Genomic DNA, 14,914 nt, shown 5'->3' with positions numbered 1-14,914 from the left:
CCATTGCTACAAGGTAAGGCTATCCGGGGGGAAGGTGTGGTTGCTGGCTGCAGCACTTCAAGAAGATGAAACTGGAATGGGTGGGGGGCATCACTGGGGGCTCAGGTTGGTACAGGGGACTAACAGTGTCAGTTCCCCCACCAGCCATCTTTGATTCTCTATCTGACATGAAACACACTGTCCAGTTCTTCTTTAAAAAGCAACTGTCTTTTAGATGCTCTCCCACTGACACATGTGTAAACCCAACTCTCATTGAAATCACCCAAACACATATGTGAGATGCTTACATGGTCTCCTGTCCATGCAGATGTTCTTCAGGGATATTTGGGTCCCTTTTGGCCTTTTGATGTTATTTTCATGGGGAATATCCAATCTATGGATTGGAATTCACCACAAACAAGTTAGCATTGACAAATGAGGAAAGTGCAAACTTCCCACAACTAATTGGGGGCTGGCTGATGAAAGTACAGCACACTGACAAAATGATTAAACTGACCAAATTGATTAGGACAAGAGAAGGCTGGCAAAGTCATAAAGATAATAAAATAAAATAGTCTTCTGACTTGGCGTAAGACAACCAAGAGCATTTTCAATATAGTATTTTCCATTGTTTTGCTCCCGACAATATAGCTTTATTCTGCTTGCTTTAGTTTTATTTATAATTTCTTGCTTTTGGGGGTTTCTCTCTGTCATGGACATTATATTGCTTGTTGTACATTCTTGATGCATTGTTTGAATCTCTATATCTGATTCTAATTTTGAAGCTCACAACACTGGGAGAAAACAACAAAACAGCCTTTTCTCTACCACCACAGCCTGCTTCTATCAAACTATTCCTAGTAAAGCTAATTATTCATTTACATGTAATAATTGCAAAACAATGTAAGCTATTGTTAATTTTGTTCTGTTAATTTAATGAATACGTTGAAATATGTTATTTAAATTTAAACATGCTTAATCTTCATTATTACCCCCTGCTCAAGACATTATGGATCACTCTCAGTAGGATAAAGCCTTAATTTTAGATTAAAAATAAAAATTAACTGAGATAAAAAAATGAGGCTTACTAGTAACATTGGCTACTGCAACATACTGCCCATAGGACTGTCTAGAAATTTCAGATATTGCAGGATATGGTGGCTCAGTCCTTGATTATAGTGAAGTACCACACATGAACAGACTATCCATTGGCTCCTTGATCACACTTTAAGGTGTTGGCTTTGATATTTAATGCCCATGTTACATTAAAGCTAAGATGGCCTCAGCTCATTGAATGCCTGGGTTAAGAACTTCCTGGGAACTGCTGCTGTGAGTTTCCTGGAGGAAGAATAGGATGTATATTTAAATAATAATAACAGTAAATGGACTGCACAGTGTACTTTAAATGACTGGCTATCTAGAGGGATAGTGGGGGTGTGCTCTTGGAAAACACACCTGTCTTGCTAAGCCTTCCAACAAAGCTGTGACTGGAAAAATAATCTTCGAACCTCATTATATTCAGCAGCGGCTAGAGAAATGATTTGCTAGGCAATTCTACAAGCAAACACTGTGTCATGATATCAAAGGGAGGGGAACTGCTATGGGGAGGTGTGGCAGTGGGGGTCAGGGGTTGCCACAGACAAGATCATGTAAATTTAAGGTTGGTGACTGGATAGTCAGCCTTGCTGACATCAGAAGCCACAGCCCATGCCAGGGAACTTGCACAGTGTTGGCTGAAGCACCCCACACCTCCACCACCATCCTAGCACTGAAATATGAGGATTCCTTTCTCTCCTTAAACAGACAGCGGCTGCCAGCAGTTATACTGAGCTAGCCACTGTGTTGTGTTTCTTTCTGTTCCATGATTAGTTAAGTTGAACATGCAAAGCTGTCTTATGCCAAGTCAGAGCCAAACCACTGGTTTGTCCTCTAAGCCAGGGTAGACAACGTGGCATAGCTGTCAAGTGTCCCTTATTTGAAGGGACAGTCCCTTATTCCAGCGCCATGTCCCGCTGCTGTCCCTTATTGATAGATGTCCCTTAAATGTCCCTTAAATGATGTCACTTAAATTTCAAAGGGAGCAGCTCCTCTCCCTCCCTCCCTGCCGGCCAGGGAGGAGGGAGGCTCCAACTGTGTTCCTTGGCTGTGTTGCTCACCCAATAAGAAGTCTAAGAACGACTGGGGGGTGGAGCTTGCATGCCTTGTGTGTGGCTAGTTAATGTTGCACGTGCTGCTGCAAACTTTGCAGTGCAAAGCCAGGCCGGGGAGCCATCTTAAGTTGAGGCTGCATAGGCCTTGTGGTGCATGTGATTCAGATTCTATTCAGTTGAACCTCTGGTTACAAAGTTGGTTGGACAGTGTTCTTGAAGCTACCAGCATGAGTTTGACCAGACTGCAGGAGGACAGGAAGACTGGAGTGCCTGGAACAGGTGAGGCTGCAGGTCCCTTATTTTGGCTGCTGGTCCCTTATTTTCAAGGCTGCTGGTCCCTTATTTTCAAATCTGTAAGTTGACAGCTATGCAACGTGGTGCTCTCTAGATCATCTCCAATGATCTCAGGCAGTACTGCCAAGGGGCAGGGAGGGGCAGGCTTGTACTCCAACAAGACCTGGAGGGCACCATGTTGGATGTCCCTGTTCTAGCCCAATGTGCACTCAAACTGGCAGCATCTCTCCAGCCTCTGACTAGCTCTTTTCCAGCCCAACAGCTGGAGATACATTCAGCCAGACCAGGGGGTTTCCATATACAGCACACGTTCTATACCCCTGACCTGCAGCACCTCCCAGCACCCAATTGGACCAGACTTGCAGCGAGCCACAGAGTTTATGCATCCATCCCGCTTTTGACAACTGTTACTTAACACTATATTTAAAACGAGCTGCTTCTCCAAACATATTTTCTTGAATGTGCTGCCAAGGATGAACAGATGGTGTGAACAAAAAGATCCAAGAAAATGGTTTTATTTGTCGAGTTATGGAAAGATTTCAGGTATTCCGCCAACTATCATTCCCATCCTGATTCTCTCTCTTTCACCCACCGACACCCCTACACTCCCCTTTTCCCGTTTTTGACTGATGAACACCAACAAAGATCATATTAATCCTGTGAAGTTTAATTTCAGCCTCTTTTACACAGCTGTCCTGGGGAGTCATGTATTTGTATTCCTGCTCAATGGGGTTTTTAATAATGCCATTATCAGAATTGAGTGCCAAGACACCCAAGACTCCTAAGTGCTATGTATTTCTGAAAAATTGAGGGCTTTGTGATGGCTATAGAAAGTTGGGAATGATTTGTAGCGCAATCAGGTTCACACAAAAGCAAAAGGACAAAAAAAAGGGCTTCGTAGCAGCACATAATGCATTTCAAGAATAAGAAGGGAGGAGAGAAGGTTTGGGGAAAGGAAAAAAAGTCCACCATTTTCAAACTGCTTAGTGACCATGTTCACCTTCATAGTACAGTACTGTACTACATCAGGCTGTATTTTTGTTGTTGTTGTTCAAACCAGGATTGGAAAACCTACACCCTTCAATATGTTATCAGGCTCCAACTCTCAGGAGCCCCAGGTAGCATGGTCAATGGTCAGAGATGGTGGAAGTTGGTCACAACATCTGGTGAGCCACAGGTTCTCCATCTTTGGTTTGAGATGTTGTTGGACTACAACTTTCATCATCCCTGTCCATTGGCCATATTAGCCACAGCACATGGGAGTTGGAGTCCAACAGCATTTGGAAGGCCACAGATTCCGCATCCCTTGACAACACCCTGTAGATTTTTAGTTTACAGATTTCAGGTCAAGTCAAGAAAGCCATTGTGGCTTCATCACGGAATTCAGCATTATCTGCTGGCTTTGGATAACACAAGGAAGGAAAAGCCATTTTTCACTAGAGTTGCCACCTTTATGGTTAGTCTCCTATCCTTTTCATAGCTGCATGACAGGAAGAAATGAAATAGTGGAAGCTTGTTCCAGAGTGAAACCCTGTATTCAAGTAGCTTCCCCATCAAAACTGCAATATGAAGGCCCACCGATTAATGGGGGAAGGCAGGGTGATTAAATCTGCAATAAAAACATTAATTGATTCATCTAGTGATTAATTCTAGCATTGCTAATATTCTGTTATTTTTTAAAAATCCAAACAGGTAATGGAATCTTTCTGAAAAAACTATGCTTTTGTTCATGCTTCTGCAACATTGATGAAAAGAACGCACTCACAGCAACCTAATCAGACTCAAGTTCTGTGAAAACACTGTTCCAATTCACCAGACAGTGACTAAATACTACAAGATATATTTTCAGGAGGAATGCAATTCTCTGTGCTGGCTAGGAATTGACTAGATGGCCTCATAATAGTTCTTCTGCATCTCTACATTATACTATTTCAATGCTAAGTCATAAATCATGCTCAAGACAGATTTATATGTTTGCTGCCATGAACCTCTGAAGTGAAGCCAGGAAGCTGCAACACCACAGTGAAACCTTAATAGTCTCCGTTCCCACCCCTTAATCTTTCACTAGCAGGGCTGGGGGGGGGTGCCAAGTAAAGCAGAAGCCAACAGTTCATAACTGCATTAGCGTGGCCAACAGTCAAAGAGCAGGAGGGCAAATGAAAACAGCTAAAACTAAAACAAATAATGGACTGAAATTGTGAAAGGTGGCAAAAGGAAGTACAGAGTGGCTGATGTATTCAAATCATTGCAGCTTCTAGATAAGGCCGCCAACCATTTAAGATCTGTAGGGCTATGAAACATTGCTTCCCATATATTCAGGATGATCTGCAATGGTGACTGATGCCCGTTGGGACTGATAGGAAGCATGCAGGGAGGCAAACAGTAGGTGGTGCTGGAGACTATGAAAGGTCGAGCCAAGGAATCCTACTTCTGCCCCCCGTTTCCCTCCCTGGTGAGTTATGCTAGGGCAAGATTCATGCTGAGGAGGAATTCTGGTTCCATGACTATCTTTTTTCCACTGGCTTCATGCTGAGGAGGAAGCAGACAGCCAGGACCACACTCTGGACTGGTTGTAAGAAGGCAGGGGGAAGGAATCAAGACTGATGTTGGTGGGGCAGTGCCCCATTTCCCCTAATGGGCCACTGATGTTTGATGCTCCCTCTGCCCCCGGAGCAGCCACAGCTAACATCCACATATTTGGGATAAGGAGGCAAGAATGTGACATCCATAGAAATATAGGAAGCTGCCATGCAGCAAGTCAGACCATTGGTGCACTCTTGTCTACATCAGGAGTGGGGGACCTTTTCAACCCTGAGGGCTGCATTCCCTCTTGGCCAATCCTTGTGAGGAAGGGCACACTCCAGCAGTGGGCATGACCAATAAAAATGTAGGTGTGGCCAGCACACATGCACCATTCAACTACACCAGGCTTCCTCAAACTCGGGCCCTCCTGATGATTTTGGCCTACAACTCCCATGATTCCTAGCTAGCAGGACCAGTGGTCAGGGCTGATGGGAATTGTAGTCTCAAAACAGCTGGAGGGCCAAGTTTTGGGGAAGCCTACATGGCCTCCTCCCTACGACTCAGTTGTTTCTCAACTAGTCTCCAAGGCTAGGGCTGATGGGAGTTAAGAACATCAGAAGAACCTGATGGATCAGGCTAAAGGCCCATCTAATTCAGCATCCTATTCTTACAGTGGCCAACCAGATGCCTGTGGGAAACCTGCAAGCAGAACCTGAGCACAAGAACCCTCTCCCCTCCCACAGCTTCCAGCAAGCGGTATTCAAAGGCATACTGCTCCAACCACGGAGGCAGAACGTAGCCATGGTGGCTAGCAGCCATGGACAGCCATACCCTCTATGAATTTGTCTAATCTTCTTTTAAATCCATCCAAGTTGGTGGCCATCTCTGCCTCCTGTGGGAGGGCTATAGTTTATCAATGCGCTGTGTGAAGAAGTACTTTCCTTTATCAATAATAATAATAATAATAATAATAATAATAATAATAATAATAATTTATTTATACCCCGCCCATCTGGCTGGGTTTCCCCAGCCACTCTGGGCGGCTTCCAACAAAATATTAAAATACAATAGTCTATTAAACATTAAAAGCTTCCCTAAACAGGGCTGCCTTCAGATGTCTTCTAAAAGTCTGGTAGTTGTTTTTCTCTTTGACATCTGGTGGAGGGCGTTCCATAGGGCAGGCGAGAAGGCCCTCTGCCTGGTTTCCTGTAACCTCACTTCTCACAGCGAGGGAACCACCAGAAGGCCCTCGGCACTGGACCTCAGTGTCCGGGTAGAGCAATGGGGGTGGAGACACTCCTTCAGGTATACTAGACCGAGGCCGTTTAGGCCTTTAAAGGTCAGCACCAACACTTTGAATTGTGCTCGGAAACGTAATGGGAGCCAGGGTAGGTCTTTCAAGACTGGTGTAGGTCTTTCAAGACTGGTCTCGGCAACCGCTCCCAGTCACCAGTCTAGCTGCCACATTCTTGAATCTTTGGACATCCAGTTTCAATGGATATCCAGGAGTTCTGGTATTATAAACAGATCCCATTTCTCTACCACTTCCTCCATAGCATGCACAATTTTATAGACTTCTATCATGTCACCTCTTACCTGCCTTTTCCGTCAAATAAAAAATCTCAAACACTTGCCCCACAGGGGATTTGCTCCATCTAGTCATAGTGCAGCATAATCTGGAGGGCGAAAAGCTCCCCACTCCTGATGCAAATGAACTAACAGCCCTTCTTAGGAGAGTTCCATATGCCTGGCATCCATATGACTAGATAAGCACTAGGTTTGGGGCTAACTAGGTTGTATAAAATCTGCCTTGAAGAAAATGAACCTGTTTAGTCTGAACTATGGTTCTAACAGGTTTTGCACTGACAAAAGTACTTAAGGGAAAAGGGCTTGAGAAAAGGTCCTTGTACAAACTAAATAAACAACAACCGTGGGTAGGAAACAAATCTGTCAGAGACCCTTATCAGTTCAAGAGGGTACTTACATCTGGACTGCAACAAATCTGGGGTTCAAGATCAAGACCTGAAATAGATAGTTAGCTTCACAACTTAGCTGATGGTATCCAATGATAAATAGTAGTCCATAAGGTTTTCAAGCAGCACCTTTGGGGATAAAAAGCAGCCAGGGAAAGGTGATTTCAGGGTGTTTCAGATTAGGGCCCTGCAGCTGCCTTTTCTTGAGAATAAAAGTGCCCGTTTTAAGCACTAAAGAAAAAAGAAGGGGGGGAGCACAAATAATGTAACATGCAGTTTGGCCCTTGGCTGTTTCTTGTGGTGTAACATCAAATTATACTCAGCATTTCAAATGACTAATTTTTATGTTAATTAACAGCATGCCACAAATTCCCTCATGCCTAATGGATGGGGATTGGAAAAAGCAGCCCTCAAGATATTACACATTACAGTCTTCGTTGTTTTTCACTGTGTTCTGAATAGCATATTCTTTGTTTTTGTTTTTTTAATGCCGATTTGTATGATTGAATTGATTGGAGACTGGCACTTTCAGTTCTGCAGATATAAAGAAAGGGGTTGTCAGTCGCCGGGGCAACAACAGCAATTTCTAAGTTGTCACTTTCGCTGGTTGGCTTGAATTTGTTCATTACTTTATTGCTTGAGACCACATCAGTTGCAAATGCATTCACATCCTTTTTTTACCTGGGTGTTGCTGTCCTTCAAACCACTTAATGACCAGCTGATCGCAATAGTGTCTAGACTCTGAGCAAAATAATGACAAAATGTGTATTGGTTGATTCTTTCATGGATATTTATTTTCCATATTGGTATGAAGTTACTCTTCCCCAGGGAAGGCCAGGGAAGGTCGAGAAATTCTTTTGCGTAGACCAGCTCTCAGCATGACTTACTTTTAAGCCTAATGATTTGCATCCAATGCAAATTGATTACTTGGTATAGGATGCTTGTGAACTGGCATGTGGTCCATGAATAGATGCATTTCAATCAACACAAAGGTCAACAAAATAATTGCTTGCTTGGAAATCTAACTCAAAGGCTCACAACAGATGCAGCTTGAAGTTATGTGTCAAGGCATGGAGGACACAAGATAAGTCTGATGGAAATTGCCCTGCGACAAAACAATTTGTGGCTATGGGAAAGGGCCATGGCTCAGTAGGAGAGCATCTGCTTTGCATACAGCTGGTCTCAGGTTCAATCCCTGGAGAACTGCTTCCAGTCAGTGTAGGCAGTACTGAGCAAGAGAGATCAATAGTCTGACCCAGTATTATTATTATTATTATTATTATTATTATTATTATTATTATTATTATCATTAATTGAATTTATACACCACTTTATACCTGGGGGTCTCGGGGCAGTTCACAGAATAAAATCAAGATATAAAAGCCACAAAATACCTAATAAAAATAAAAACAACAACCCAATAGCCCCTACCCTACAAAAAAACACATTTTAAAAGGGCATAGGATGTAGATTGGATCAACCAAGGCCTGGTTAAAAAGGAACGTTTTTGCCTGGTGCCTAAAGGTGTATGATGAAGGCGCCAGGCGAACTTCCCCGGGGAAAGCATTCCACAGATGGGGAGCAACTGCATAGAAGGCCCGTTATCGTGTTGCGACCCTCTGAACCTCTCAAGGAGGGATGTAAAGTATATTCCTTTGTTCCTTTGGGTGTCCAGAGCAGTACTGTGCATGTCAAGAGGAGATATGTAGGAAAATGTGTCAATGAGCATCATAGCAGAGGAATTTCTTGCAGCCATAGATTTGTGACGTTCATATTTTCTCATTCTAAATGCTACCCCTCGCTTCTGAAGTTCATTATTTGTACTAAATGTGGGAGAAATGCCCCAGGCCAAAATAAAATAAACTGGGAAGGGAGAGTGAAATGGTTTATTAGCACAGCATGTCTCTTCAATGAAAACTAACGTGCGCCTGGAAATGGCTCATTTTGAGCACTCTGTGCACCACCATGCGCAGAATAAATATTCCATGTTTGGTAACAAACGATACCTCTGCATGATGCCTAGGCACAGACTGTTGATGATTGCTCTTGATTTCAGATTTCCACTCCCATGCTGTGCTTGTCAGGATGGTATGTTATAGACAGGCATTCACTTAAGGCTGCTTCAGACTGAGCATTTCAACTTCCCCACATGGAAAGCACTTCTTTGCAGGGAAAGGCATGAAAAGCACAAAGCAGTAATTGCTTGTGTGTCTTTTGGGTTGCGCTGAGCATTCAGCAGGAGAGATGCACATAGACATCATTGCACATGAGCATCCACATGTCCTCTGTTTCCGGGGTAAAATCTGAGACAAATTGCATTTATTTGCTTTGAATGGCCATCATAGCATCCTCTTTTTTGCTCTTAAAAATATGGCAGCTCTACACATCTCTCCTGTGGTCTGCAACTCTGAAGCTGCTTACTCAATAGAAAAATTGTCACATGCAAATATAAGCAAATTATCACATCACATCTGTATACCACTCTTCCACCAAAGAACACCTGGCCAACATGTCCTCACATCAACTTCCCAAAGGTCATGCTGCAACCTTCAAAGATAAGCATAGGTTTCAATCCTGATTCCCACTCCTGTTTCCAAAACTGCATCCACCATATTACTCTGGCTGTCAAAAGAAGAGAAAGCTGGTATATTGAGCCATCTGCCTTTGGATGACCTGCAAGCAGCCATGAGGCTTCCAGGTGTGCTGCACCTGTGTGCTGAATGCTAGGAAAACTGTCTAGCTGGCAGTCCCCATAGTAACCAATTTGTCTCCACCTGGGTGCTGGGCAGATTGACTGGGTCATGCACAATTTAGCACTGGCTGCCAGTTTGCTTCTGAGCTCAAGTCAAGGTGCTAATCATTAAAGCTCAAAATGGCTTGGAACCTGGCTATACTTTAAGGACCGCCTCCTTCTGTACATTCTTCTCCACATGCTCCAATCGTCATCTGAGGCCCTCCTCCATATTCCTCAATCTTGCAGGCTTGTAAACTAAAATAGCTTAAGAAAGTTCACAAAAGAAAAGGTTTCCCCTCCCCTGACCTCCTAGCAGACCCTGTGTCCTGTCCCACAATGTTTAAGAGGACCTCCTGACCTCCAGAGAGACTTGGGGGGTGGGCAGCGATCCAGTAGCTGCAAGAGGAATGAGAGTATGGCACATTCCCTTCTGTGAACTTCCTTAAATTAACTTACTGTAGGGTCCAAGCCTACAGGTGTCAATATCTTGGTTGCTAGGTGGTAAATGCTATCTCACCTGGAAGATGGAATGACTTCCATGACCTAGCCAATGGTTTGTGTAAAATAATGCAAGTTTTCACATCATGCATTCTTTCTCAAGTGTTGGTGTTCGGAGCAAAAATGAGAGGTGAAATTACACAGCGCCTTTGAAATATGTTCTTAAGAACTTATGCTGCATCCTCCATTGTTAATGGTGATCTAGCTCAGGGGTCAGCAAATTTTTTCAGTCCACTGTCCCTCAGACCTTGTGAGGGGCCGGACTATATTGGGGGTGGATGAATGAATTCCTATGCCCCACAAATAACCCAGAGATGCATTTTAAATTAAAGCACACATTCTACTCATGTAAAAACACCAGGCAGGCCCCACAAATAACCCAGAGATGCATTTTAAATAAAAGGACACATTCTACTCATGTAAAAACATGCTGATTCCCAGACCATCTGTGGGCCAGATTTAGAAGGCAATTGGGCCGGATCCGGGCCCTGGCCCTTAGTTTGCCTACACATGCTCTAGCTGAATTAAACATACACTTACCTAGCTGGTTATAAAGTGTGAGTGGTTGGTTTGGGGTTTTTTAATCCTAAATGGAGCATGCAAGAGAAGGTAGTGCATCTGTCTCTCCCTCCCCTAAACCAGGGACCTCACTGTGCTCTGCTGTTTTGAGCCAACCCACCCCCACCCCTAGACCAGCTTCCCAGTTCTACAGGAACTAAACTGTGAACAATAAAATGCTTGCACACTCTCCAGAACAAAAGTTGATCGATAAAAATGTTCTTATGTATTTTGTGCACCTGGCTCAGTTTGGCTATTTATAGAATTGTTCCAACAATAGAATGCCTAAAGCTCTTGATCAAAATCCCCACCCTAAAGAATAACATTCCTAGCAGGAATAACTTCAGGATATATTTTTTAAAAAAGCAGAAACTTCCAGGGTTGCAAGTATCTTGATAACAAACTTTGTTACTTGCCACAGTTGGTAGTTCTAGAAGGTACTGAAAGATTTGCCAAGGCCCTGCTCCTTTTATGTTTCTGTCACAACGCCCATATACTAACTGCATTCACCAAGCGCTGCTTATTTGCTGCAATTAACATCAATGAACTTTAAAGGAAGTTATGCAGTTATGTCACGCTGCAGCCCTAGACACATGAGAGAAAGCCCCACTGAATGCATCAGGACTTACTTCAAAATAAAGATGTATAGCAGGGATGAAGAATCTCAGCCTCGGGGATAATGTGTCCTCCATTTGGCCTACTGATTGCTAGGAGTGACACAGATACCATAATTGAAGACCAATTGAACAGCTGGGAGCCAGACATTTTAAGAGACGAATGTCCAGTTGTGTGGGAATTCTTGCTGTGGTCAATAAAAATAACTCCCTTCCCTCCCACCATATGGCTGGGCTCCCTCAAGGAGACCTTGATCAAAACCCACTCTAGAAGAGTGGGCCAAAACCTAATCATAATTTTATAATGATTGAGCAACAGGAAGTAGAAAGGTTCGCTACTGCTGCCGTATTGAAGGATATAGAACAAGGGTTATTAATATGCACTGTCCAGATCAGTGCTGGAATCATAATGCATCCCTAAAAAGAAGGCAAAAATAGACCTATGAAGGAATACTCAATCTATAGTGGTTTCTAGAGTGTCCCGGATATGTCCAATTCAGAACAAATTAGAGATAATGGTCACTACACTCTAGCTCCTTAACCCCTTTGCTGTGACCCCATTTCTTATTCAGTGCAGGGAGCTGCCTCATATGATCTCAGTATAATAAAATACCCACAGCAAAAGGCCAATACCCCAAAGTCCACAAGAAACAATCAAATTCCTAAGAGTGTCCAAAGTTTAATTTAAAAAAGAATCCAGAGATCTTGAGATGTAATAAAATGCCTGGTTCCTTTAAGATTATTTATATTTTTTAAAAAAAAAACTCTCCTCAATGTAAAAGCAAAATTTTCCCATGCACTATATGTGCTTTCTATAAGCTTTCAAAATTAATACCAAGAAAATGAATAAGCAAACATAAAGTACACAGTGTTTCTCTGCTTTTAAAATAAGTATTTTTGAAGAACTGAACTGACACTTTTTGTTCACTGTCCTCTAGTTTTTACAAAAAAAGTACTTCACAATAACACAAAAGCATCTGTATGGTATTAATGGAATTGACTAATTCTCCTAAGTCCCCCCCCTCCCACCGTCTGTTCTGTTATCTTAGGATAAATTGTCATCTTAGAAGCTAAAGAAGAAAAAAAGCATTTTTAAAAAAAGATGGAGGAAGTCTCTCAGCTTACTTTGGATCCAGCAGTTTGGATCAAGTAATGAGACACAGAACCCCATTACGGAAACTGCCACCCACACCATGACAAGACTTACTATGAAAAGAGCAAGAGAGCAACAATAGGAGGAGCTGGCACTGGCTAAAGATTAACTGAAGTGGCTGAATTTAAGCAGAGGGTGCTGTTAGGTGGGTGGCTAAATAAAAAAAAAACCCCAAAAAGATGCCGAGGCCACACAGAAAATAGCAAAAAATCTGGGTGACAAATTTAAGCCAGTCATCATAGCTTGCATTCAATGAGACACAAACTTGCAGGAATTATTGTGGCAATGGGAAAGTTTGGTGTTTGGGTGCTTATATGTCAAACCTAAGACTCTATTTCTTATCCAGTGTAGGGAGCTGCCTCGTATGATCTTGATATAATAAAATACCCACAGCAAAAGGGCAATACCCCAAAGACAACAAGAAACAACCAAATCCCTAAGAGTGTACAAAGTTTAATTTAAAAACTGCTCTTTAGTGCACAGTCAGAGCAAATGACAGTTGGGTTTGCCATTCAGCTCCTTGGACTTTTGGTGAGCTCATTTTGAAGGAAGGCTATGTTTCAGTCCTCGTCCTAACTGGTCTCCCATCCTTGCAGGGGAGAATACGGTAGTTGCTGCATACCTCACCAGGAAGTGGTCTGACCATGGCAGTGGAGTGACATCCATACACACTCCTGTTTCCAGACCCCACCTCTCTCCGCCTAATTCAAGGTGCACTGCTTTGTGCTTTGAACTGGTGATGATTTCAAACAGGTGCATGGTATCCATGGAAGCCATGAATTCCTGACCCAGACCAGGATGGATGTTGAAGCCACTCAAAACCACTCCTGAGACCACCACAATACAATACAATACAATACAATACAATACAATACAATACAATACAATACAATACAATACAATACAATACAATAACCTTTATTGGCATTATGAGTTAAAACATTTCAAAAGACTGGGATAAATTTAAAAGGGACAGGAGTGAGGCTGTCGAGGATCATGAGGTACTCGATTGTTCTGCTTCACCCTGTCTATTCCCTAGAGAGATGATTCATTAAGAAGCCTTTTGGGTAAGATGGAGATTGAAAAGGACGCCACTGAGGCAGTAATGTCCTTGTCCTTATCCACTAGGAGGAACCTTGTTTGGCTTTCTCTTGGAGCTGTGGGTCGCAGGTCCAATATCTTGCTCAGCATCTGTTTGCAGAGTCTGCTGTGCAAAGGGCAGTGAGACCACCTCCGTCCGAGAGATACACCGACAGCATCTAGTGGTTAAGAGCGATAGACTCGTAATCTGGGGAACCGGGTTCGCGTCTCCGCTCCTCCACATGCAGCTGCTGGGTGACATTGGGCCAGTCACGCTTCTCTGAAGTCTCTCAGCCCCACTCACCTCACAGAGTGTTTGTTGTGGGAGAGGAAGGGAAAGGAGAATGTTAGCCGCTTTGAGACTCCTTCGGGTAGAGATAAAGCGGGATATCAAATCCAAACTCTTCTTTAGCCCAGCACCAAAACTAATGCAGAAAGTTGGTGTTTAATGGTTGGGTGGGGGTGTTAAATGTCTAATAGTCAGACTCATAATAATATAATAATAATAAAATACTTTACTTGGATTATTGCTATGTCTTGTTTCCTCCCTGTCAATTACTACTATTAGGTAATGCAAGAACAGACAATAGGCACTGTCATTTTAAACAGGATTGGTGGCTATTTACCAGATAACTATAGACTCATTTGATTGAATGCATCATTGGATTCAGATACTGCATTGTTATTTTTTATTCCACAATGCTGTCATTTTTGTATGTTCTAACACTATTAGATTTCAATCATCCACTTTGCCCCTTTTAAGGTCATTGCTTTTATATTACCAGTCAGTTGTAAATCCACACATTCTTTTCGATCAGAAAGTAAATGAAATTGGGTCTCCTGGCTGTGCAGCCAGAGACTAATGTCTGCTGAAATGAATGATGAGACTCTGTTATCCTCTGGTGCTTCCACCTTTTCTCTACCTTCCTCCACAACCTACTACAGGGAGCACATGAGAACATAAGAAAGGTCCTGCTGAGCAGACCAATGGCCCATCCAATCCTGCACCCAATCCTGGGGGGATGTATATCGCTGCACCCCAAAGTCTAGAAGGACTGATAAACATTTACAACTGCATGTGTAAATGTATGAGTTGTTCATCTTTAAGGGAGAGGATAATTCACAGTTGTGTGCTGTAGCTGCTGCCCCCCCCTTTTTTTTTTGAATTTGTATTTCATTTATTTGTTAACATTCTTATATTACATTGGTAAACATTGTCATATTACATTACAGGACTTACTATAATTTCCAACATGTATGCAAAAATTATATACAAATTTTATATACCTAGAAAGAAAATGAAACAAAAAAGAAAGAACAAAAAGAAAAAAGAAAAACAATCCCCCCCCAAAAAAAAT

General features: G+C 42.7%; 1 protein-coding gene across 1 annotated transcript in view; it reads right to left on the bottom strand.

Moving 5' to 3' along the window:
• Positions 1-7,244: 7,244 nt before the first annotated feature.
• The window catches only part of PRELID2 (PRELI domain containing 2), a 57,574-nt gene continuing 49,904 nt past the window's right edge, over positions 7,245-14,914 (bottom strand). The window contains exon 7 of the mRNA XM_079968013.1: positions 7,245-7,453. The gene's annotated coding sequence lies outside the window, so the exon portion shown is untranslated. The remainder of the gene's footprint in view (positions 7,454-14,914) is intronic.

The sequence above is a fragment of the Podarcis cretensis genome (genome assembly GCF_951804945.1).
Source record: "Podarcis cretensis genome assembly, chromosome: 2".
Taxonomy (NCBI): domain Eukaryota; kingdom Metazoa; phylum Chordata; class Lepidosauria; order Squamata; family Lacertidae; genus Podarcis; species Podarcis cretensis.
The sequence above is the reverse complement of the archived record's forward strand: the minus strand, read 5'-3'. Positions and strand labels throughout refer to the sequence as shown.